Here is a 15,693-nt window from a genome sequence, read left to right as displayed (position 1 = left end):
GACGCGCACGTTCATTTTCAGAGCTCCTAGACCTTCCTATAAGAAGTTAGCCAAAAAGTAGCTTCGAAAAACGCTTAGGTTAAGTTTCAGAGTTGCTTCTAATGTACCAAAGCTGTACTGAGACATAATTTCACTCTCACAACATTATGGCTGGTTGGAGACAGTCCGAAACACAAGTACCGGGTCCATGGTTCTGGCCGTATACTGGGGGGACGGGGACGACTCCCATTAACCCCTGACTATACCGGGTATACGCTTATCACAATGCCTTTCTGGTCTGTGCTGAAGCAGGGCATTCTGGCAGCCAAGTGGCTTGACCTTTTTGTTAGTGAGCCTGGTTACCCCCTCTCGGAACCACAGACTTAGAAATCGCCAGCTCATATACAGTGCATAAAATATATTTATATATATACCCTTATACACCATTTTAATAAAAAATATCACAAAATTCTTCTAAGTCCCTCGGGAAGAGTGAAAGACGCGCACGTTCATTTTCAGAGCTCCTAGACCTTCCTATAAGAAGTTAGCCAAAAAGTAGCTTCGAAAAACGCTTAGGTTAAGTTTCAGAGTTGCTTCTAATGTACCAAAGCTGGACTTAGACATAATTTCACTCTCACAACATTATGGCTGGTTGGAGACAGTCCGAACCACAAGTACCGGGTCCATGGTTCTGGGCGTATACTGGGGGGACGGGGACGACTGCCATTAACCCCTGACTATACCGGGGATACGCTTATCACAATGCCTTTCTGGTCTGTGCTGAAGCAGGGCATTCTGGCAGCCAAGTGGCTTGACATTTATTAGTGAGCCTGGTTACCCCCTCTCGGAACCACAGACTTAGAAATCGCCAGCTCATATACAGTGCATAAAATATATTTATCTATATACCCTTATACACCATTTTAATAAAAAATATCACAAAATTCTTCTAAGTCCCTCGGGAAGAGTGAAAGACGCGCACGTTCATTTTCAGAGCTCCTAGACCTTCCTATAAGAAGTTAGCCAAAAAGTAGCTTCGAAAAACGCTTAGGTTAAGTTTCAGAGTTGCTTCTAATGTACCAAAGCTGTACTGAGACATAATTTCACTCTCACAACATTATGGCTGGTTGGAGACAGTCCGAACCACAAGTACCGGGTCCATGGTTCTGGCCGTATACTGGGGGGGCGGGGACGACTCCCATTAACCCCTGACTATACCGGGGATACGCTTATCACAATGCCTTTCTGGTCTGTGCTGAAGCAGGGCATTCTGGCAGCCAAGTGGCTTGACCTTTATTAGTGAGCCTGGTTACCCCCTCTCGGAACCACAGACTTAGAAATCGCCAGCTCATATACAGTGCATAAAATATATTTATCTATATACCCTTATACACCATTTTAATAAAAAATATCACAAAATTCTTCTAAGTCCCTCGGGAAGAGTGAAAGACGCGCACGTTCATTTTCAGAGCTCCTAGACCTTCCTATAAGAAGTTAGCCAAAAAGTAGCTTCGAAAAACGCTTAGGTTAAGTTTCAGAGTTGCTTCTAATGTACCAAAGCTGTACTGAGACATAATTTCACTCTCACAACATTATGGCTGGTTGGAGACAGTCCGAAACACAAGTACCGGGTCCATGGTTCTGGCCGTATACTGGGGGGACGGGGACGACTCCCATTAACCCCTGACTATACCGGGTATACGCTTATCACAATGCCTTTCTGGTCTGTGCTGAAGCAGGGCATTCTGGCAGCCAAGTGGCTTGACCTTTATTAGTGAGCCTGGTTACCCCCTCTCGGAACCACAGACTTAGAAATCGCCAGCTCATATACAGTGCATAAAATATATTTATATATATACCATTATACACCATTTTAATAAAAAATATCACAAAATTCTTCTAAGTCCCTCGGGAAGAGTGAAAGACGCGCACGTTCATTTTAAGAGCTCCTAGACCTTCCTATAGGAAGTTAGCCAAAAAGTAGCTTCGAAAAACGCTTAGGTTAAGTTTCAGAGTTGCTTCTAATGTACCAAAGCTGGACTTAGACATAATTTCACTCTCACAACATTATGGCTGGTTGGAGACAGTCCGAACCACAAGTACCTGGTCCATGGTTCTTGGGCGTATACTGGGGGGACGGGGACGACTCCCATTAACCCCTGACTATACCGGGGATACGCTTATCACAATGCCTTTCTGGTCTGTGCTGAAGCAGGGCATTCTGGCAGCCAAGTGGCTTGACCTTTATTAGTGAGCCTGGTTACCCCCTCTCGGAACTACAGACTTAGAAATCGCCAGCTCATATACAGTGCATAAAATGTATTTATATATATATACCCTTATACACCATTTTAATAAAAAATATCACAAAATTCTTCTAAGTCCCTCGGGAAGAGTGAAAGACGCGCACGTTCATTTTCAGAGCTCCTAGACCTTCCTATAAGAAGTTAGCCAAAAAGTAGGTTCGAAAAACGCTTAGGTTAAGTTTCAGAGTTGCTTCTAATGTACCAAAGCTGGACTTAGACATAATTTCACTCTCACAACATTATGGCTGGTTGGAGACAGTCCGAACCACAAGTACCGGGTCCATGGTTCTGGGCGTATACTGGGGGGACGGGGACGACTCCCATTAACCCCTGACTATACCGGGGATACGCTTATCACAATGCCTTTCTGGTCTGTGCTGAAGCAGGGCATTCTGGCAGCCAAGTGGCTTGACCTTTATTAGTGAGCCTGGTTACCCCCTCTCGGAACCACAGACTTAGAAATCGCCAGCTCATATACAGTGCATACAATAAATTTATATATATACCCTTATACTGTACACCATTTTAATAAAAAATATCACAAAATTCTTCTAATTCCCTCGGGAAGAGTGAAAGACGCGCACGTTCATTTTCAGAGCTCCTAGACCTTCCTATAAGAAGTTAGCCAAAAAGTAGCTTCGAAAAACGCTTAGGTTAAGTTTCAGAGTTGCTTCTAATGTACCAAAGCTGGACTTAGACATAATTTCACTCTCACAACATTATGGCTGGTTGGAGACAGTCCGAACCACAAGTACCGGGTCCATGGTTCTGGGCGTATACTGGGGGGACGGGGACGACTCCCATTAACCCCTGACTATACCGGGGATACGCTTATCACAATGCCTTTCTGGTCTGTGCTGAAGCAGGGCATTCTGGCAGCCAAGTGGCTTGACCTTTATTAGTGAGCCTGGTTACCCCCTCTCGGAACCACAGACTTAGAAATCGCCAGCTCATATACAGTACATAAAATATATTTATCTATACTGTATACCCTTATACACTATTTTAATAAAAAATATCACAAAATTCTTCTAAGTCCCTCAGGAAGAGTGAAAGACGCGCACGTTCATTTTCAGAGCTCCTAGACCTTCCTATAAGAAGTTAGCCAAAAAGTAGCTTCGAAAAACGCTTAGGTTAAGTTTCAGAGTTGCTTCTAATGTACCAAAGCTGGACTTAGACATAATTTCACTCTCACAACATTATGGCTGGTTGGAGACAGTCCGAACCACAAGTACCGGGTCCATGGTTCTGGGCGTATACTGGGACGACGGGGACGACTGCCATTAACCCCTGACAATACCGGGGATACGCTTATCACAATGCCTTTCTGGTCTGTGCTGAAGCAGGGCATTCTGGCAGCCAAGTGGCTTGACCTTTATTAGTGAGCCTGGTTACCCCCTCTCGGAACCACAGACTTAGAAATCGCCAGCTCATATACAGTGCATAAAATATATTTATCTATATACCCTTATACACCATTTTAATAAAAAATATCACAAAATTCTTCTAAGTCCCTCGGGAAGAGTGAAAGACGCGCACGTTCATTTTCAGAGCTCCTAGACCTTCCTATAAGAAGTTAGCCAAAAAGTAGCTTCGAAAAACGCTTAGGTTAAGTTTCAGAGTTGCTTCTAATGTACCAAAGCTGTACTGAGACATAATTTCACTCTCACAACATTATGGCTGGTTGGAGACAGTCCGAAACACAAGTACCGGGTCCATGGTTCTGGCCGTATACTGGGGGGACGGGGACGACTCCCATTAACCCCTGACTATACCGGGTATACGCTTATCACAATGCCTTTCTGGTCTGTGCTGAAGCAGGGCATTCTGGCAGCCAAGTGGCTTGACCTTTATTAGTGAGCCTGGTTACCCCCTCTCGGAACCACAGACTTAGAAATCGCCAGCTCATATACAGTGCATAAAATGTATTTATATATATATACCCTTATACACCATTTTAATAAAAAATATCACAAAATTCTTCTAAGTCCCTCGGGAAGAGTGAAAGACGCGCACGTTCATTTTCAGAGCTCCTAGACCTTCCTATAAGAAGTTAGCCAAAAGTAGTTTCGAAAAACGCTTAGGTTAAGTTTCAGAGTTGCTTCTAATGTACCAAAGCTGGACTTAGACATAATTTCACTCTCACAACATTATGGCTGGTTGTAGACAGTCCGAACCACAAGTACCGGGTCCATGGTTCTGGGCGTATACTGGGGGGACGGGGACGACTCCCATTAACCCCTGACTATACCGGGGATACGCTTATCACAATGCCTTTCTGGTCTGTGCTGAAGCAGGGCATTCTGGCAGCCAAGTGGCTTGACCTTTATTAGTGAGCCTGGTTACCCCCTCTCGGAACCACAGACTTAGAAATCGCCAGCTCATATACAGTGCAAAAAATATATTTATCTATATACCCTTATACACCATTTTAATAAAAAATATCACAAAATTCTTCTAAGTCCCTCGGGAAGAGTGAAAGACGCGCACGTTCATTTTCAGAGCTCCTAGACCTTCCTATAAGAAGTTAGCCAAAAAGTAGCTTCGAAAAACGCTTAGGTTAAGTTTCAGAGTTGCTTCTAATGTACCAAAGCTGGACTTAGACATAATTTCACTCTCACAACATTATGGCTGGTTGGAGACAGTCCGAACCACAAGTACCGGGTCCATGGTTCTGGGCGTATACTGGGGGGACGGGGACGACTCCCATTAACCCCTGACTATACCGGGGATACGCTTATCACAATGCCTTTCTGGTCTGTGCTGAAGCAGGGCATTCTGGCAGCCAAGTGGCTTGACCTTTATTAGTGAGCCTGGTTACCCCCTCTCGGAACCACAGACTTAGAAATCGCCAGCTCATATACAGTACATAAAATATATTTATCTATACTGTATACCCTTATACACTATTTTAATAAAAAATATCACAAAATTCTTCTAAGTCCCTCAGGAAGAGTGAAAGACGCGCACGTTCATTTTCAGAGCTCCTAGACCTTCCTATAAGAAGTTAGCCAAAAAGTAGCTTCGAAAAACGCTTAGGTTAAGTTTCAGAGTTGCTTCTAATGTACCAAAGCTGGACTTAGACATAATTTCACTCTCACAACATTATGGCTGGTTGGAGACAGTCCGAACCACAAGTACCGGGTCCATGGTTCTGGGCGTATACTGGGACGACGGGGACGACTGCCATTAACCCCTGACAATACCGGGGATACGCTTATCACAATGCCTTTCTGGTCTGTGCTGAAGCAGGGCATTCTGGCAGCCAAGTGGCTTGACCTTTATTAGTGAGCCTGGTTACCCCCTCTCGGAACCACAGACTTAGAAATCGCCAGCTCATATACAGTGCATAAAATATATTTATCTATATACCCTTATACACCATTTTAATAAAAAATATCACAAAATTCTTCTAAGTCCCTCGGGAAGAGTGAAAGACGCGCACGTTCATTTTCAGAGCTCCTAGACCTTCCTATAAGAAGTTAGCCAAAAAGTAGCTTCGAAAAACGCTTAGGTTAAGTTTCAGAGTTGCTTCTAATGTACCAAAGCTGTACTGAGACATAATTTCACTCTCACAACATTATGGCTGGTTGGAGACAGTCCGAAACACAAGTACCGGGTCCATGGTTCTGGCCGTATACTGGGGGGACGGGGACGACTCCCATTAACCCCTGACTATACCGGGTATACGCTTATCACAATGCCTTTCTGGTCTGTGCTGAAGCAGGGCATTCTGGCAGCCAAGTGGCTTGACCTTTATTAGTGAGCCTGGTTACCCCCTCTCGGAACCACAGACTTAGAAATCGCCAGCTCATATACAGTGCATAAAATGTATTTATATATATATACCCTTATACACCATTTTAATAAAAAATATCACAAAATTCTTCTAAGTCCCTCGGGAAGAGTGAAAGACGCGCACGTTCATTTTCAGAGCTCCTAGACCTTCCTATAAGAAGTTAGCCAAAAGTAGGTTCGAAAAACGCTTAGGTTAAGTTTCAGAGTTGCTTCTAATGTACCAAAGCTGGACTTAGACATAATTTCACTCTCACAACATTATGGCTGGTTGTAGACAGTCCGAACCACAAGTACCGGGTCCATGGTTCTGGGCGTATACTGGGGGGACGGGGACGACTCCCATTAACCCCTGACTATACCGGGGATACGCTTATCACAATGCCTTTCTGGTCTGTGCTGAAGCAGGGCATTCTGGCAGCCAAGTGGCTTGACCTTTATTAGTGAGCCTGGTTACCCCCTCTCGGAACCACAGACTTAGAAATCGCCAGCTCATATACAGTGCAAAAAATATATTTATCTATATACCCTTATACACCATTTTAATAAAAAATATCACAAAATTCTTCTAAGTCCCTCGGGAAGAGTGAAAGACGCGCACGTTCATTTTCAGAGCTCCTAGACCTTCCTATAAGAAGTTAGCCAAAAAGTAGCTTCGAAAAACGCTTAGGTTAAGTTTCAGAGTTGCTTCTAATGTACCAAAGCTGTACTGAGACATAATTTCACTCTCACAACATTATGGCTGGTTGGAGACAGTCCGAAACACAAGTACCGGGTCCATGGTTCTGGCCGTATACTGGGGGGACGGGGACGACTCCCATTAACCCCTGACTATACCGGGGATACGCTTATCACAATGCCTTTCTGGTCTGTGCTGAAGCAGGGCATTCTGGCAGCCAAGTGGCTTGACCTTTATTAGTGAGCCTGGTTACCCCCTCTCGGAACCACAGACTTAGAAATCGCCAGCTCATATACAGTGCATAAAATGTATTTATATATATATACCCTTATACACCATTTTAATAAAAAATATCACAAAATTCTTCTAAGTCCCTCGGGAAGAGTGAAAGACGCGCACGTTCATTTTCAGAGCTCCTAGACCTTCCTATAAGAAGTTAGCCAAAAGTAGGTTCGAAAAACGCTTAGGTTAAGTTTCAGAGTTGCTTCTAATGTACCAAAGCTGGACTTAGACATAATTTCACTCTCACAACATTATGGCTGGTTGTAGACAGTCCGAACCACAAGTACCGGGTCCATGGTTCTGGGCGTATACTGGGGGGACGGGGACGACTCCCATTAACCCCTGACTATACCGGGGATACGCTTATCACAATGCCTTTCTGGTCTGTGCTGAAGCAGGGCATTCTGGCAGCCAAGTGGCTTGACCTTTATTAGTGAGCCTGGTTACCCCCTCTCGGAACCACAGACTTAGAAATCGCCAGCTCATATACAGTGCAAAAAATATATTTATCTATATACCCTTATACACCATTTTAATAAAAAATATCACAAAATTCTTCTAAGTCCCTCGGGAAGAGTGAAAGACGCGCACGTTCATTTTCAGAGCTCCTAGACCTTCCTATAAGAAGTTAGCCAAAAAGTAGCTTCGAAAAACGCTTAGGTTAAGTTTCAGAGTTGCTTCTAATGTACCAAAGCTGTACTGAGACATAATTTCACTCTCACAACATTATGGCTGGTTGGAGACAGTCCGAAACACAAGTACCGGGTCCATGGTTCTGGCCGTATACTGGGGGGACGGGGACGACTCCCATTAACCCCTGACTATACCGGGGATACGCTTATCACAATGCCTTTCTGGTCTGTGCTGAAGCAGGGCATTCTGGCAGCCAAGTGGCTTGACCTTTATTAGTGAGCCTGGTTACCCCCTCTCGGAACCACAGACTTAGAAATCGCCAGCTCATATACAGTGCATAAAATGTATTTATATATATATACCCTTATACACCATTTTAATAAAAAATATCACAAAATTCTTCTAAGTCCCTCGGGAAGAGTGAAAGACGCGCACGTTCATTTTCAGAGCTCCTAGACCTTCCTATAAGAAGTTAGCCAAAAAGTAGGTTCGAAAAACGCTTAGGTTAAGTTTCAGAGTTGCTTCTAATGTACCAAAGCTGGACTTAGACATAATTTCACTCTCACAACATTATGGCTGGTTGTAGACAGTCCGAACCACAAGTACCGGGTCCATGGTTCTGGGCGTATACTGGGGGGACGGGGACGACTCCCATTAACCCCTGACTATACCGGGGATACGCTTATCACAATGCCTTTCTGGTCTGTGCTGAAGCAGGGCATTCTGGCAGCCAAGTGGCTTGACCTTTATTAGTGAGCCTGGTTACCCCCTCTCGGAACCACAGACTTAGAAATCGCCAGCTCATATACAGTGCATACAATAAATTTATATATATACCCTTATACTGTACACCATTTTAATAAAAAATATCACAAAATTCTTCTAAGTCCCTCGGGAAGAGTGAAAGACGCGCACGTTCATTTTCAGAGCTCCTAGACCTTCCTATAAGAAGTTAGCCAAAAAGTAGCTTCGAAAAACGCTTAGGTTAAGTTTCAGAGTTGCTTCTAATGTACCAAAGCTGGACTTAGACATAATTTCACTCTCACAACATTATGGCTGGTTGGAGAGAGTCCGAACCACAAGTACCGGGTCCATGGTTCTGGGCGTATACTGGGGGGACGGGAACGACTCCCATTAACCCCTGACTATACCGGGGATACGCTTATCACAATGCCTTTCTGGTCTGTGCTGAAGCAGGGCATTCTGGCAGCCAAGTGGCTTGACCTTTATTAGTGAGCCTGGTTACCCCCTCTCGGAACTACAGACTTAGAAATCGCCAGCTCATATACAGTGCATAAAATATATTTATATATATATACCCTTACACACCATTTTAATAAAAAATATCACAAAATTCTTCTAAGTCCCTCGGGAAGAGTGAAAGACGCGCACGTTCATTTTCAGAGCTCCTAGACCTTCCTATAAGAAGTTAGCCAAAAAGTAGCTTCGAAAAACGCTTACTGTAGGTTAAGTTTCAGAGTTGCTTCTAATGTACCAAAGCTGGACTTAGACATAATTTCACTCTCACAACATTATGGCTGGTTGGAGACAGTCCGAACCACAAGTACCGGGTCCATGGTTCTGGGCGTATACTGGGACGACGGGGACGACTGCCATTAACCCCTGACAATACCGGGGATACGCTTATCACAATGCCTTTCTGGTCTGTGCTGAAGCAGGGCATTCTGGCAGCCAAGTGGCTTGACCTTTATTAGTGAGCCTGGTTACCCCCTCTCGGAACCACAGACTTAGAAATCGCCAGCTCATATACAGTGCATAAAATATATTTATCTATATACCCTTATACACCATTTTAATAAAAAATATCACAAAATTCTTCTAAGTCCCTCGGGAAGAGTGAAAGACGCGCACGTTCATTTTCAGAGCTCCTAGACCTTCCTATAAAAAGTTAGCCAAAAAGTAGCTTCGAAAAACGCTTAGGTTAAGTTTCAGAGTTGCTTCTAATGTACCAAAGCTGTACTGAGACATAATTTCACTCTCACAACATTATGGCTGGTTGGAGACAGTCCGAAACACAAGTACCGGGTCCATGGTTCTGGGCGTATACTGGGGGGACGGGGACGACTCCCATTAACCCCTGACTATACCGGGTATACGCTTATCACAATGCCTTTCTGGTCTGTGCTGAAGCAGGGCATTCTGGCAGCCAAGTGGCTTGACCTTTATTAGTGAGCCTGGTTACCCCCTCTCGGAACCACAGACTTAGAAATCGCCAGCTCATATACAGTGCATAAAATGTATTTATATATATATACCCTTATACACCATTTTAATAAAAAATATCACAAAATTCTTCTAAGTCCCTCGGAAAGAGTGAAAGACGCGCACGTTCATTTTCAGAGCTCCTAGACCTTCCTATAAGAAGTTAGCCAAAAAGTAGGTTCGAAAAACGCTTAGGTTAAGTTTCAGAGTTGCTTCTAATGTACCAAAGCTGGACTTAGACATAATTTCACTCTCACAACATTATGGCTGGTTGTAGACAGTCCGAACCACAAGTACCGGGTCCATGGTTCTGGGCGTATACTGGGGGGACGGGGACGACTCCCATTAACCCCTGACTATACCGGGGATACGCTTATCACAATGCCTTTCTGGTCTGTGCTGAAGCAGGGCATTCTGGCAGCCAAGTGGCTTGACCTTTATTAGTGAGCCTGGTTACCCCCTCTCGGAACCACAGACTTAGAAATCGCCAGCTCATATACAGTGCATACAATAAATTTATATATATACCCTTATACTGTACACCATTTTAATAAAAAATATCACAAAATTCTTCTAAGTCCCTCGGGAAGAGTGAAAGACGCGCACGTTCATTTTCAGAGCTCCTAGACCTTCCTATAAGAAGTTAGCCAAAAAGTAGCTTCGAAAATCGCTTAGGTTAAGTTTCAGAGTTGCTTCTAATGTACCAAAGCTGGACTTAGACATAATTTCACTCTCACAACATTATGGCTGGTTGGAGAGAGTCCGAACCACAAGTACCGGGTCCATGGTTCTGGGCGTATACTGGGGGGACGGGGACGACTCCCATTAACCCCTGACTATACCGGGGATACGCTTATCACAATGCCTTTCTGGTCTGTGCTGAAGCAGGGCATTCTTTCAGCCAAGTGGCTTGACCTTTATTAGTGAGCCTGGTTACCCCCTCTCGGAACCACAGACTTAGAAATCGCCAGCTCATATACAGTGCATAAAATATATTTATCTATATACCCTTATACACTATTTTAATAAAAAATATCACAAAATTCTTCTAAGTCCCTCGGGAAGAGTGAAAGACGCGCACGTTCATTTTCAGAGCTCCTAGACCTTCCTATAAGAAGTTAGCCAAAAAGTAGCTTCGAAAAACGCTTAGGTTAAGTTTCAGAGTTGCTTCTAATGTACCAAAGCTGGACTTAGACATAATTTCACTCTCACAACATTATGGCTGGTTGGAGACAGTCCGAACCACAAGTACCGGGTCCATGGTTCTGGGCGTATACTGGGGGGACGGGGACGACTCCCATTAACCCCTGACTATACCGGGGATACGCTTATCACAATGCCTTTCTGGTCTGTGCTGAAGCAGGGCATTCTGGCAGCCAAGTGGCTTGACCTTTATTAGTGAGCCTGGTTACCCCCTCTCGGAACCACAGACTGATAAATCGCCAGCTCATATACAGTGCATAAAATAAATTTATATATATACCCTTATACTGTACACCATTTTAATAAAAAATATCACAAAATTCTTCTAAGTCCCTCGGGAAGAGTGAAAGACGCGCACGTTCATTTTCAGAGCTCCTAGACCTTCCTATAAGAAGTTAGCCAAAAAGTAGGTTCGAAAAACGCTTAGGTTAAGTTTCAGAGTTGCTTCTAATGTACCAAAGCTGGACTTAGACATAATTTCACTCTCACAACATTATGGCTGGTTGGAGACAGTCCGAACCACAAGTACCGGGTCCATGGTTCTGGGCGTATACTGGGGGGACGGGGACGACTGCCATTAACCCCTGACTATACCGGGGATACGCTTATCACAATGCCTTTCTGGTCTGTGCTGAAGCAGGGCATTCTGGCAGCCAAGTGGCTTGACCTTTATTAGTGAGCCTGGTTACCCCCTCTCGGAACCACAGACTTAGAAATCGCCAGCTCATATACAGTGCATAAAATAAATTTATATATATACCCTTATACTGTACACCATTTTAATAAAAAATATCACAAAATTCTTCTAAGTCCCTCGGGAAGAGTGAAAGACGCGCACGTTCATTTTCAGAGCTCCTAGACCTTCCTATAAGAAGTTAGCCAAAAAGTAGCTTCGAAAAACGCTTAGGTTAAGTTTCAGAGTTGCTTCTAATGTACCAAAGCTGGACTTAGACATAATTTCACTCTCACAACATTATGGCTGGTTGGAGAGAGTCCGAACCACAAGTACCGGGTCCATGGTTCTGGGCGTATACTGGGGGGACGGGGACGACTCCCATTAACCCCTGACTATACCGGGGATACGCTTATCACAATGCCTTTCTGGTCTGTGCTGAAGCAGGGCATTCTGGCAGCCAAGTGGCTTGACCTTTATTAGTGAGCCTGGTTACCCCCTCTCGGAACCACAGACTTAGAAATCGCCAGCTCATATACAGTGCATAAAATGTATTTATATATATATACCCTTATACACCATTTTAATAAAAAATATCACAAAATTCTTCTAAGTCCCTCGGGAAGAGTGAAAGACGCGCACGTTCATTTTCAGAGCTCCTAGACCTTCCTATAAGAAGTTAGCCAAAAAGTAGGTTCGAAAAACGCTTAGGTTAAGTTTCAGAGTTGCTTCTAATGTACCAAAGCTGGACTTAGACATAATTTCACTCTCACAACATTATGGCTGGTTGTAGACAGTCCGAACCACAAGTACCGGGTCCATGGTTCTGGGCGTATACTGGGGGGACGGGGACGACTCCCATTAACCCCTGACTATACCGGGGATACGCTTATCACAATGCCTTTCTGGTCTGTGCTGAAGCAGGGCATTCTGGCAGCCAAGTGGCTTGACCTTTATTAGTGAGCCTGGTTACCCCCTCTCGGAACCACAGACTTAGAAATCGCCAGCTCATATACAGTGCATACAATAAATTTATATATATACCCTTATGCTGTACACCATTTTAATAAAAAATATCACAAAATTCTTCTAAGTCCCTCGGGAAGAGTGAAAGGCGCGCACGTTCATTTTCAGAGCTCCTAGACCTTCCTATAAGAAGTTAGCCAAAAAGTAGCTTCGAAAAACGCTTAGGTTAAGTTTCAGAGTTGCTTCTAATGTACCAAAGCTGGACTTAGACATAATTTCACTCTCACAACATTATGGCTGGTTGGAGACAGTCCGAACCACAAGTACCGGGTCCATGGTTCTGGGCGTATACTGGGGGGACGGGGACGACTCCCATTAACCCCTGACTATACCGGGGATACGCTTATCACAATGCCTTTCTGGTCTGTGCTGAAGCAGGGCATTCTGGCAGCCAAGTGGCTTGACCTTTATTAGTGAGCCTGGTTACCCCCTCTCGGAACCACAGACTTAGAAATCGCCAGCTCATATACAGTGCATAAAATATATTTATCTATATACCCTTATACACTATTTTAATAAAAAATATCACAAAATTCTTCTAAGTCCCTCGGGAAGAGTGAAAGACGCGCACGTTCATTTTCAGAGCTCCTAGACCTTCCTATAAGAAGTTAGCCAAAAAGTAGCTTCGAAAAACGCTTAGGTTAAGTTTCAGAGTTGCTTCTAATGTACCAAAGCTGGACTTAGACATAATTTCACTCTCACAACATTATGGCTGGTTGGAGACAGTCCGAACCACAAGTACCGGGTCCATGGTTCTGGGCGTATACTGGGGGGACGGGGACGACTCCCATTAACCCCTGACTATACCGGGGATACGCTTATCACAATGCCTTTCTGGTCTGTGCTGAAGCAGGGCATTCTGGCAGCCAAGTGGCTTGACCTTTATTAGTGAGCCTGGTTACCCCCTCTCGGAACCACAGACTGATAAATCGCCAGCTCATATACAGTGCATAAAATAAATTTATATATATACCCTTATACTGTACACCATTTTAATAAAAAATATCACAAAATTCTTCTAAGTCCCTCGGGAAGAGTGAAAGACGCGCACGTTCATTTTTAGAGCTCCTAGACCTTCCTATAAGAAGTTAGCCAAAAAGTAGCTTCGAAAAACGCTTAGGTTAAGTTTCAGAGTTGCTTCTAATGTACCAAAGCTGTACTGAGACATAATTTCACTCTCACAACATTATGGCTGGTTGGAGACAGTCCGAAACACAAGTACCGGGTCCATGGTTCTGGCCGTATACTGGGGGGACGGGGACGACTCCCATTAACCCCTGACTATACCGGGTATACGCTTATCACAATGCCTTTCTGGTCTGTGCTGAAGCAGGGCATTCTGGCAGCCAAGTGGCTTGACCTTTATTAGTGAGCCTGGTTACCCCCTCTCGGAACCACAGACTTAGAAATCGCCAGCTCATATACAGTGCATAAAATGTATTTATATATATATACCCTTATACACCATTTTAATAAAAAATATCACAAAATTCTTCTAAGTCCCTCGGGAAGAGTGAAAGGCGCGCACGTTCATTTTCAGAGCTCCTAGACCTTCCTATAAGAAGTTAGCCAAAAAGTAGCTTCGAAAAACGCTTAGGTTAAGTTTCAGAGTTGCTTCTAATGTACCAAAGCTGGACTTAGACATAATTTCACTCTCACAACATTATGGCTGGTTGGAGAGAGTCCGAACCACAAGTACCGGGTCCATGGTTCTGGGCGTATACTGGGGGGACGGGGACGACTCCCATTAACCCCTGACTATACCGGGGATACGCTTATCACAATGCCTTTCTGGTCTGTGCTGAAGCAGGGCATTCTGGCAGCCAAGTGGCTTGACCTTTATTAGTGAGCCTGGTTACCCCCTCTCGGAACCACAGACTTAGAAATCGCCAGCTCATATACAGTGCATAAAATATATTTATCTATATACCCTTATACACTATTTTAATAAAAAATATCACAAAATTCTTCTAAGTCCCTCGGGAAGAGTGAAAGACGCGCACGTTCATTTTCAGAGCTCCTAGACCTTCCTATAAGAAGTTAGCCAAAAAGTAGCTTCGAAAAACGCTTAGGTTAAGTTTCAGAGTTGCTTCTAATGTACCAAAGCTGGACTTAGACATAATTTCACTCTCACAACATTATGGCTGGTTGGAGACAGTCCGAACCACAAGTACCGGGTCCATGGTTCTGGGCGTATACTGGGGGGACGGGGACGACTCCCATTAACCCCTGACTATACCGGGGATACGCTTATCACAATGCCTTTCTGGTCTGTGCTGAAGCAGGGCATTCTGGCAGCCAAGTGGCTTGACCTTTATTAGTGAGCCTGGTTACCCCCTCTCGGAACCACAGACTGATAAATCGCCAGCTCATATACAGTGCATAAAATAAATTTATATATATACCCTTATACTGTACACCATTTTAATAAAAAATATCACAAAATTCTTCTAAGTCCCTCGGGAAGAGTGAAAGACGCGCACGTTCATTTTCAGAGCTCCTAGACCTTCCTATAAGAAGTTAGCCAAAAAGTAGCTTCGAAAAACGCTTAGGTTAAGTTTCAGAGTTGCTTCTAATGTACCAAAGCTGGACTTAGACATAATTTCACTCTCACAACATTATGGCTGGTTGGAGACAGTCCGAACCACAAGTACCGGGTCCATGGTTCTGGGCGTATACTGGGGGGACGGGGACGACTCCCATTAACCCCTGACTATACCGGGGATACGCTTATCACAATGCCTTTCTGGTCTGTGCTGAAGCAGGGCATTCTGGCAGCCAAGTGGCTTGACCTTTATTAGTGAGCCTGGTTACCCCCTCTCGGAACCACAGACTTAGAAATCGCCAGCTCATATACAGTGCATAAAATAAATTTATATATATACCCTTATACT

Source organism: Ascaphus truei, chromosome 4 (assembly GCF_040206685.1).
Source record: "Ascaphus truei isolate aAscTru1 chromosome 4, aAscTru1.hap1, whole genome shotgun sequence".
Classification (NCBI taxonomy): domain Eukaryota; kingdom Metazoa; phylum Chordata; class Amphibia; order Anura; family Ascaphidae; genus Ascaphus; species Ascaphus truei.
The sequence above is the reverse complement of the archived record's forward strand: the minus strand, read 5'-3'. Positions refer to the sequence as shown.